Here is an 11303-nt window from a genome sequence, read left to right on the forward strand (position 1 = left end):
AGCGTTAAATAAAGCTTTTAAATGTTTTCTCTATTACAAGCGGACTTTGTTTGAGAATTCATGCTGCAGAAGAGTTTCTCTGTCCTGTCTTTTAGAGGAATGTGAGAATAAACACCACAGCAGGGAGAGGAGTTGTGTATAGATAAACCAATGCTTCAGAGGCACATCTAAACTGTAATTAATCTCTAGGAGGAATAACACAAAATCAGGAAATTGAACCAGTCATGCTGCAAATTGAAAATCTGTGAATACTTATAAATAATGCATTTTAGCATAATTCTGAATCAGACAAGAATTGAGGTTGAGGGAAAATCGTAGGTATATCTGTGGAAGTGTGTTTTTATTTCTAGGTTTGGAAGGGAATAGGTGTCAGTTTGTATCTTGCGGTTTTCACTATATTGGTATGTATTTGCTTTGTTTAACAACTCACGCATTCACAGCTCTTTCAAGGTATAGCAAACAAAAACAACACATGGAGGGAAGACGATTTCTGTGATTATTAAACCTGCAAAGCCAAAGTGTTTAACCAGCTAGGGTTTAAATGGAGCAAAGAAAATGGAATAAGCAGAACACTGCTTCAAAAGAACAGTGCAAAACCCTTCAATTGCTCTTGTCTGAGCTTCTCTAATCAGCTTGGCGTGTTAACTGTAATCTTCTATCAATAACAGCATCCTCTCTCTCACTCTGTTGCTATAATGGTTTAAAGCAATTTTGAAGGCTTTCCCTTTTGAAGGCTATTTTCCCTTTTTTCACAGTTCCTCATGTTCATGTTTCACAGCTCATTAAAAAATCTTAACTTACAAAATTTTCAGACTGGGGCCACTTGGTTTAGGTAGCTTCTGTGGTATTAAATGTCATCAAGAAAGTCAAACTTTGTGTATGAAGGTGCTGTAGATAAGGATTCAGGCTCACAGGTGTCAAGCTCAAGGGGAATCAGTTATTGGTTAATGAAGTCACTCTTGACTGGCACAATATAAAACATCCATTAATGGGGAACATGGAATAGAGAAGAATATATTAATGTGTTTTTCATAAACATAGGGGGTTTATTCCCCTGATTGTGCAAGTATCATCTTAGACATTAATTCATACACTAAAAGCTGCATTTCCCCACCTACAAGTTATGCCAGCAGGAAAACTGAGCCGCCCCTCTGTGCTGTCAGTCATAGGCAAACTTCATATAGGGAACATAAGAGCAAACCCATAGAATGACTAAAGAATTAACCATAAACAAGATATATTACAGTTTGTATGTTACTTTTTTCCTCCTACACCCGATAGCACTAGAGTTAATAGTCAAATGTCCTCTTTGCAAAGCAGTTTCAAGTTGAAGTAATAGCAAACTCAATCTTACAAAAAAATTGCCAAAAAGGAGATGACTTTAACAAAACAATTGACATTCTTCCAGAAATCTATGTTGCCACACTTGCAACTATATAAAGCACTAATGTAGACAGGGAACTTTTATCAATTGCTGTTATACAAGTGGTTTTAGCTGTTAGCTTAGAACAGAGGTCATTCATTAGGCAATGTACAGGGTCATTTAAAATGGCATATTTTGTAGAGTTCACAACTGTACTGTATCTTCCCTGTAAGTTGTCTATTGAATGGCCTCTGTTCTAAACTAACAGCTAAAAGACCCTGCAAGAAAGCAAATCAAAAAGGTGACCTGTCTAGATAAATGCTGAATACAGCTGAAATTGTGACAAAAAACATTTTCAGTTAAGGATGTCAAATGTTATGTTTGACAATCTTTGTAAGATGGAGCTCTGAAGAAAAAACTCTTAAGTACTGCTTCAACTTGAAACTTCATTGCAAAGATGGCCTATGACCCGTTACTGTAAAGGTCACTTCATACAATTCAGAAACCATTGTATGTTGGTTGTAGTTTATGGACCACCTGTCAAACTGGAGAATCCTGTAAACTAATCCTGCTAGAATGGTAGTTGATTTCAGGGGCTTTTTATATTACTCATTGGGTTTACAATGCACCTAATATTCAACTTCAACATACATAAGTATGCAATAACTTCAGACCCTACATTCACCAGCTTCACTAAGCATACTCCAAATGATGCCAGGTCTCACCCGTGGGTTGCTATGCAAGAACCCCAGCTGTTTTTTGTATATATCCACTCCCATAGCCCATATATTGGGTAATATTGATATAAAAGGATGGGGTTGATATAAAAGGCTGTAACAATGCACCATTAGCACAATGAAGTTTTTACAGTGGCACAACCAAAAAAAAACCATCCATATACTTGCTTAAAATCTATTGATGTCTGGGTTCAATACACTGTAGCCAAAAGAAATCATTCAAAAGTAAAATCTGGCAACAATGCAAGTATGGCACGGAGACACATATATTCTGTACAATGGACAATTGCAACTCACTTAAGGAAATTCAGCTATCAGCAAAGGCCTTGTATGTGACTGCTTTTTTTTGTGACCTCCAAATAAAAATTAGATATACGTCATTCAGACCCAGGCAATCTGTGGGTTCTGGCAAATGCCAGAGGGGCTGCTATAAGGTGCCATAGAAAGTCAGTATGTAATGGGCTGGTGGGGGCTGATTGGGCCTCCATGTACCTGAAATGCCAGGGGCTATTTTAATTCTCAGTCCGGACCTGACGTAATTTTCTTTACAGCAAAATGTCCCTTGAACTCAAGGTGCACTACTGATAAACTGATGTTTTTTGTTTTATAACTGAATAAGGCCAGTGTGGTCACAGCATTTAATGGAATAAATAATCTTCAAATCGTTTGTTGAGTGATATATATTTATATATGTGTTGTTTCCCAAAAATTTATTGAGAATCAATTAATTAAAAAAAATAAAGACATTGCTTTTGTCTAAGGAAAAGCACAATGTGCTGTATGTAAAACAGCCTGGAATTTTACCAAGCCATAAACACATAGGGGCCCATTTACTTAGCTCGAGTGAAGGATTAGAATAAAAAAAACTTTGAATTTCGAATGTTTTTTTTGGCTACTTCGATCATCGAATGGGCTACTTCGACCTTCGACTACTACTTTGACTTCGAATCGAACGATTCAAACTAAAAATCGTTTGAATATTCGACCATTCGATAGTCGAAGTACTGTCTCTTTAAAAAAAAACTTCGACCCCCTAGTTCGCTACCTAAAAACCTACCGAAGTCAATATTCGGAAGGTCCCCATAGGCTTTGGTATCTTTTTTTGGTCGAAGAAAAATCGTTTTCGGATTAAAATCCTTCGAATTGAACGATTCAAAGGATTTAATCGTTTGATTGAACAAATTGCAGTAAATCCTCCAACTTCGATATTCGAAGTCGAAGGATTTCCATTTGGCAGTCGAATATCGAGAGTTAATTACCCTCGATATTTGACCATAAGTAAATTTGCCCCATAATGAATCTTCCATTTACTTGTTTTTATTTAAAGCATATGAGCATTTAGTGAAAGTGGAATAATAAAACAGTTTGCTTAATTTACAAAAAAAAATCTATTTTATAAAGTTTTACTAGTACCACATATATCTTGCTCATTTTCTTTCAAACCTTGCGCTTGTAAAATTCATAAAATGTGGCTCCCAAGAATATATTCAATTTAAATGTTTATGTGCAGTCATTTATAAACTGACATGTCAATGAAAATCTTTCACAAAGACAGTGAAATAAGTTATACAAGTATATAGTATATGAATGAAATTGGATAAAACTCCATACTAGGGGGCGTTATTTATTAAAGTCATATTTGTTCTAAAGCACATTTTGTTTCCTGGGAAAAAAACTCTGATTTTTCATGATTTATTAAACCCTGATGGTGTTAAGGGATTTAATAATTATTTTTTTTCTGATTATACTTTTAAAGGGGAAAAACAATTTTTTTGTTGAAAAAAAAAATACACATTTTTCTTGATTAATGGTGTTAATCACGAAAACACTATAAAAAAGTACTCCAACTCAGACCTGCCGAGCTCATGTAGAAGTCAATAGCAGATGTCTCAAAGATATCCTGTTTTGCGCTGGGTTTCTGAAAAAGTCATGGTATTCAGGTGTCAAATCCGAAAAAGCTGCACTGCTATTTGGATTTTTCAAGATTTTATCGAGTTTTTTCCTGCCAAGAAATTTGCAGAAAAATGTATTGATAAATAGGGGGAAAATCTGTGCGGATTTAGTTGGAGTCATTTCAGAAAATTGTGAGAATGTTTTGGATTTTAATAAATAACCCACTAAAAGTCAGAATAAAAAAGTACTCCAACTCAGACCTGCCAAGTTTACTGTATGTAGAAGTCAATGGCAGATATCCCGAAGTTATTCTGAATTACGATGGGTTTCCGAAAAAGGCACGATATTCGGGCATCAAATCTGAAAAAGTCGCTGTATTCGGGCATCAAATCTGAAAAAGTTGCGGTATTTGGATTTTTCCCCAATTGTATCGAGTTTTTTCCTGCACGAGAAATTTTTGTGAAAATTTAATGACAAATAGGGGCATAAATCTGTGTTGATTTGGTCGAAAAAATTTTCAGAACTTTTTGGATTTTGATACATAACCCCCTAGGAGTTTGTATGTTCTCCCATTGTCTGGGTTAAATGATTCCTGATTAATATGACCACAGTGTGCACTTGTGACAGGGACATTGGATTGTAAGCTCCAATGTGGCAGGGATTGATGAATGTTGTGTAACCACTGTAAAAGAATACGAAGATGTGTTGGCACTATTGTGTAACAGGTAGTAATAATAATAATAATAGTGAGTATGCTGCATGCATATCAGTTGGTGTCTTTAAATAACAACCCAACTAACTTTGCTGGTAGTTGCCTGGAAAGCATACAAAATGTATGTTGGACATTGCACAAAAATAGGTGGGCATGGGCTGTGTGTGTAACTGGGTAGTGAGTTCCCCACAGCAACCAGCTGGCAATTACAGATGTTTTGGTTATATAAAATAAAAAACAGACCTAATTGGTTGCTCTTGGTAACTGCCCTAGCACACATTTGGGCATCCGAGAGTGCCATTATTGCTTCATGATCTCCACAACAATTTTTTCTATAAAATACTCTTCCACCATTTCCATAAAATGTGTAAACTCCATTGGTTGCTTTACTAACATCACAAATATGTATTTCTAGGATTTATAACATTCAAAACAATCTTAATCAGCCACTCTCTTAGAAGCAACTTTATGACATTAAAGAGGATTACCCTGGCAAGAAGTAGGACGTTATGGAGGAGCCAGGGAGTGGCCAAGGGCATGGGAAGGCAGTATGGAATAAAGATTAGAAGTCTCTTCCCTTCAGTTTATAATGCAGCGATGTGAATAGTAAAATGGCGTGTACGTATTTAATCGTATTTAACTTGTTACAGACTTCCCTCCTGGCAGCAGTTGTTCATCATATAAATATATATAGGTGATCCTATGCTTTTAAAATTGGGCGTTTGTTTTGGGAATATCTCTCCTTTAAAAGCCTGATTGCTGGCTGGGGAGGATTTAGCCCTCAGTGAAAAAACAGCGTTCAATGGACATTGATTACAGGTAATGCTAAAATGCACATAAAATATAAAACAAGTTAGGGACCGCCATTCGGGGTTTACCTTGACGTGGTATGGTGGCTTATCAATTTTATGATCATAACTTTGTAACAAAATAACCCCTGTTTTGGGTACATATGCAATAGCATTTATTATACTTATATATATACTTTAAAGCCTTTAGAGTGCTCCCACAACCCCCCTGTTTTGATATTGTATATTTAGCCAGGAGCTGTGGCATAGCTTCAGTGGTTGTAGCACCCCATACCCCCCCTTTAAACTAGTGGTGATCCTATGCTTTTAAAATTGGGCGTTTGTTTTGGGAATATCTCTTCTTTAAAAGCCTGATTGCTGGCTGGGGAGGATTTAGCCCTCAGTGAAAAAACAGCGTTCAATGGACATTGATTACAGGTAATGCTAAAATGCACATAAAATATAAAACAAGTTAGGGACCGCCATTCGGGGTTTACCTTGACGTGGTATGGTGGCTTATCAATTTTATGATCATAACTTTGTAACAAAATAACCCCTGTTTTGGGTACATATGCAATAGCATTTATTATACTTATATATATACTTTAAAGCCTTTAGAGTGCTCCCACAACCCCCCTGTTTTGATATTATATATATATATATATATATATATATATATACATACATATACATATATATATATATATATATATATATATATATATATATATATATATATATATATATACATACATATATATATATATATATATATATATATATATATGTATATATATGTATATATATAGACAAATACAAGAGTCCTCTGCACTCAACCCATTATCAATATATTTAAGACAGAGACATTTTGTGCATACTGCTACTGAAAATTGCCTTACCCTTTAAACAAAACAGGGATTGTTTGTCCATATATTGCAATATATTTAAGATGGCCAACTACGTCAAAGTCATCCCATATCTGGCCAGTCCTACACTCAATTGTCATCTGAATATATATATATATATATATATATATATATATATATATATATATATATATATATATATATATATATATATATATATACTGTTTTTATCTGATTCATTAAGAATTCTATTGCTTCATTATACATTTTACAATTAATGAATTAATGAATCAGATAAAATTGAGCATAGGACTGTGCAGATATAGGATGACTTTGACGTAGTTGGCCAGCTTAAATATATTGCAATATATGGACAAACAATCCCTGTTTTGTTTAAATGGTAAGGCATTTTTCAGTAGCAGTATGCACAAATGTCGCTGTCTTAAATATATTGATAATGGGTTGAGTGCAGAGGACTCTTGTATTTGACTGTATATATATATATATATATATATTTATATAGTTCCACGGGTTGCCGGAAACAGCAGCTGAACGAAGTCACATTATCAACATCACAGACAATCACTAATTAAACATCTCAAGATGCATACGTACATTAACAATATACCAACACTTAATTATACACACACAGGTTAAAAACAAATTAGCAAATTATACCCCATATTACATATATCAATCTACTGAATATTCCTAATGCAAACACATGTTAAAAACAAGATATATTGTAACTTTGTATTATCTAAATCAAATTGCTCAAAATTAATGTGGCCTAAGCCAATAATGTTGTTAATGTTACAAGTGTATCAATCACTTGAGAAAATATTTATCAAGATGTGTCAAACTCCCATAATTTAAAACTTCAAATAAATACTTATTGGGAGGTTTTATATTCCCCTTATCAATGCCTCAAATCCATCACTATACTTAACCCAAAAATACTGATTTTTTCATGGGTCTAATCCTTTTACGGCTCTCCATTATTATAATCCCTATTATTTTATTTCATTCTTTATATATTTTACTTTTCTCATTGGGTGCAGTGCATTGGCTTAATCATTAATGGCTCTCCGATATACCTAACCCACATATTATGTTCATCAGGGGCGATGCACTATATGGAACCCTTAGGTCTATATGTCTATGGAAAAACTACTTTTATTTTATTGGGGCCGGACATAGGGTGGATCACATGTGTATCAATATCTAAATGGTTTACATACCAACTTATATTATTTCTACTTATTGGTTTACTTGTTATTAATATTAAAAATATAAATACCACCATATGAACCCAATATAATAAACATCAAATTAATGCATTGTGTCTATTTGATTGGTGAACTACAGGCTAAAATTTATATCCATCGCATATTATATACCCAAACTACCCATCAATATCAATATCTAAAATAGTAAATGGACATAATGTGTTATCACTCTATGAACATAAATAACAATATATTATGTTTGTAGTAGGTGTTGCCCAATGTTACCATCTAACGTCATAATTGGACAAAGGGAATATATGTGAAAAACAAACAAAAAAATATATAGAAAATAAACAAAAATAAAATTAAATAGTATGTTACACATTAATAACCCCCCCAGTGCATAAAGTCCATGGAGAAGTCACATATATAGTACCCCATGCTTCTGTGAGAGTCTTATCCAACACAAAAGTGTTCCAAAGAAACCAATAGTCCCCATAGCGACCATGTCCACATGTTATCACCACCCTTCCTTCTCAAACTCCAACCTCATCCAATGTTAAGTTTAGCAAGACAACTTACGGTGCTCAATGTGTGAGCATATTCATTACCAGGCCACTGGCTATTGACAATAAAATAATGATATTGACAATGAAATAATGAGAAGATCCTATTGGAGGCAGGTAACAGCTGGTATGCAGAGTACAATAATATAAATCACAAATCAAATCTTAAGAGCCCCACTCTGATACCCAAAAGCTGAACCTAAGACAGATAGGGGGGAAGGGCAGGCTGATGGTAGTGGTCTTAGGTAATCATACAATGGCATGCTGACCAAAGGTCAAGAGTCTGCAGACAGAAGTCAAACAACAGTTAGATACAGAAGTGTTGCTTCAGAACTACAGACTCCCATCTTGTCTCAAGCTAGCAGACATTGATTTTATGGTTTGTGTATGTTGGAATCAAGGAACCATAAAATGGTGCAATAGATATTGCAATATTTACTATAGTAAGCTTACATGCCTTCCAATATAGAAGGAGGGCTTTTGACAATGTATGGTATATCCGTGTACCCTTTGCTCTTATGATAAATGCTCTGTAAAAAGATAAAAAAGCTCTTTGTAAGAGGAGTGTCTTTGGGAAGTTCTACTGTCACAATTAAGTACTACACTGTGGTGTGATTGTGACAACTTCCTAGGCAAAACTCTAGTCTTGTTAATCTTTGTCTAATAAATTACCTCACTTATTTGAATAGCCTTCTGTCTGAGTTTTGCTTTATAAACGAGGTCTGGGTACTAAAAATACCTTCACTGTCTCCGTCCCAGGTAACTCTGTACAAACTCACGTGCACACTCAGGCCCTTTCTGCATCGATTCCGCTTGGTGCACAGCTCCTCAGGAGATGGCCCTCCCAAATTTTGCATATAGAAAGCAATACAGGCTGGCACACAAAGCGATTCAAACCGGGGTGCAACCCCTGGTACGTTTATTGCGTCACAATGTTTCGGGGGCGATTCCCCTTCGTCAGGTGATCATGATGATCTTGAACAAACCTGTTGTAAAATCAATCCAAAAGGCTTTTTCATGGTCCACTGGAGAGATTTCTACAGGCTCTCATTTGCCTTCTGTAAAACTACAATAGACAGAACTATATTTACTCTGGATTATTGCTAAAGGCTGATCATGGCAGAACTTCTTTAGCAGTCATTACCCAATAGACATCCGTGCTTCAGTCCCTGTGCTGGTACAATAGGAAATTAATGCTTAGGCATTTCATTTTTATACTAAGCCATTGCATGCACTTCAATAAAGCCTCTAATTTTCTAAATTTTCTAAATTAAAGGTTATTCAAAATGTAAGACCAAAAATTTGAATTTGCTATATTTCAGTGAATAATAATTAGCCAAAAAATATTATTTTGATACAGAGAAATATAATATAATAATGCACATGTATGTTAACCCAGTTTATTCAATTGTACATATTTGTAATATTAGTTCAATGTCAAGCCATTTGGATGAAATTAGAAATGTTTTCAAACATTATTTGATTTTAAAAATGTTCATATAATTCCAGACTATGAGCATTTTTATGGTGCAGTTTTTATTTCTAAATTACATTGTTTACACTGCAAATAATCTTTATCAAGTCTTTGAATATTTTAAATGTTAGCAGCAGGGCATTATCCACTTTTAAAGTGTGTGCAGCAGTCTTCTGGACTATATATATATATATATATATATATATATATATATATATATATATATATATATATATTATATATATATATATATATATATATATAAACAGTCCATAGATAGTTAGCAGCGCACACTGGAATTTTTAAAAAACTTAATTTATTTATAATAATACATGCATCGACGTTTCGGTCCTGGTCTTGGACCGTTATCAAGATACAACATATATATATATATATATATAGTCCAGTAGTGAACGGAAGCACTCACGGCATCAGGGTGTTTATAAAAAGTCCTTTACTAGATCATATAAACAATGTCTTATTAAATTTATAATAGTGAAAAAAGTGTATTCGGGAAGACCAAAACGTTACGTTGGCTATGAATGCCTTACCGAATACACTTTTTTCATTATAAATAACCCTGTGTTGCTGGTTCTTCCTGAAACTATACTAAAATGTAACCGTGCAACTGGGTGATGTTCAGAAGCAGAGTGCCGCCCACTCTATGAACTATATATTGTGACAGCAGGTCAGTAAAAGTTTGTGGATTTGTGCAGGATGGTGTGTATGTCTGTCCCAGGTTTGAGCAGTTTGCTCTAAGTTTCTGGTAATGCAGTCAGCTCACAGACCAATTAACGAGCTCAGCAGAATCTGCTGATCCAGGTTGTTATAAAAATTCCCAGCCTGCTTAGGGTTTTGCTCCATCCTGGAACCAGTTCTGACGTGAGATATGAGGCTGTGGAGTTCTGTGAAAGACTTTTTTTTTTTTTTGATAAGCAAACTTTTGGGGTTTTGGGTGAAATACAAACCTTTCTTTTGTGTGTGGTAAAGACTGCTGCTAACGTAGAGACCAGAGCAACGCAAGGTTCTTTCCGGTCTGATAGTCAGGGAAGCCTGAATGTATAGTTAGCTGCCAAGCTGGCAAGGGTTTATTTTGCTGTTTTGTTTTATTTTTAACCCTTTTTGTTTTGTCCAGCTCTAAATGGTGTAAATAGGGCTGTTTAAATAAAAATCCACACGTGTGTTTCACTCATTGTTCTACTGTGCCTGATTTAATCGGTGTTCTCATCCAGGGAGTCACCTTATCCCGTTGCTGAGCTAATCCCTACATGGTGGAGGATGTAGGCAGTTCTGTGTGGAAATGGCCAGTATGGAGGAATTATTGAGGCAGCTGGTGTTGGTGAATGCAAATCAACAAAAGCAAATGAAGAGATACACCTGGCCGTGCAGCGAACAGAGATTCGTGAGCAAGAGGCGCAGCAGCAGTTTCAGCGGAGTATGGCTGTACAACAACAAGCCCAGGTGGAAGCGGAAGCATGCCACTGAGAGCTAATGTTACAGCAGGAGCAGCGCCATCAACAGCAGATTGAGGCCATTGTGAAACAACTCCCACTGAGACAGCAGGCTACAGCAGAAGGTAGTCCCAGCAATACACCATCATACAGGGTAAGCAGATCATTACCCAAGATGACTGCAGATGATTCTGAGGTGTTTCTGACAATATTTGAAAGAACTG

The sequence above is a fragment of the Xenopus laevis genome, chromosome 8S, assembly GCF_017654675.1.
Source record: "Xenopus laevis strain J_2021 chromosome 8S, Xenopus_laevis_v10.1, whole genome shotgun sequence".
NCBI classification, from domain to species: Eukaryota; Metazoa; Chordata; class Amphibia; order Anura; family Pipidae; genus Xenopus; species Xenopus laevis.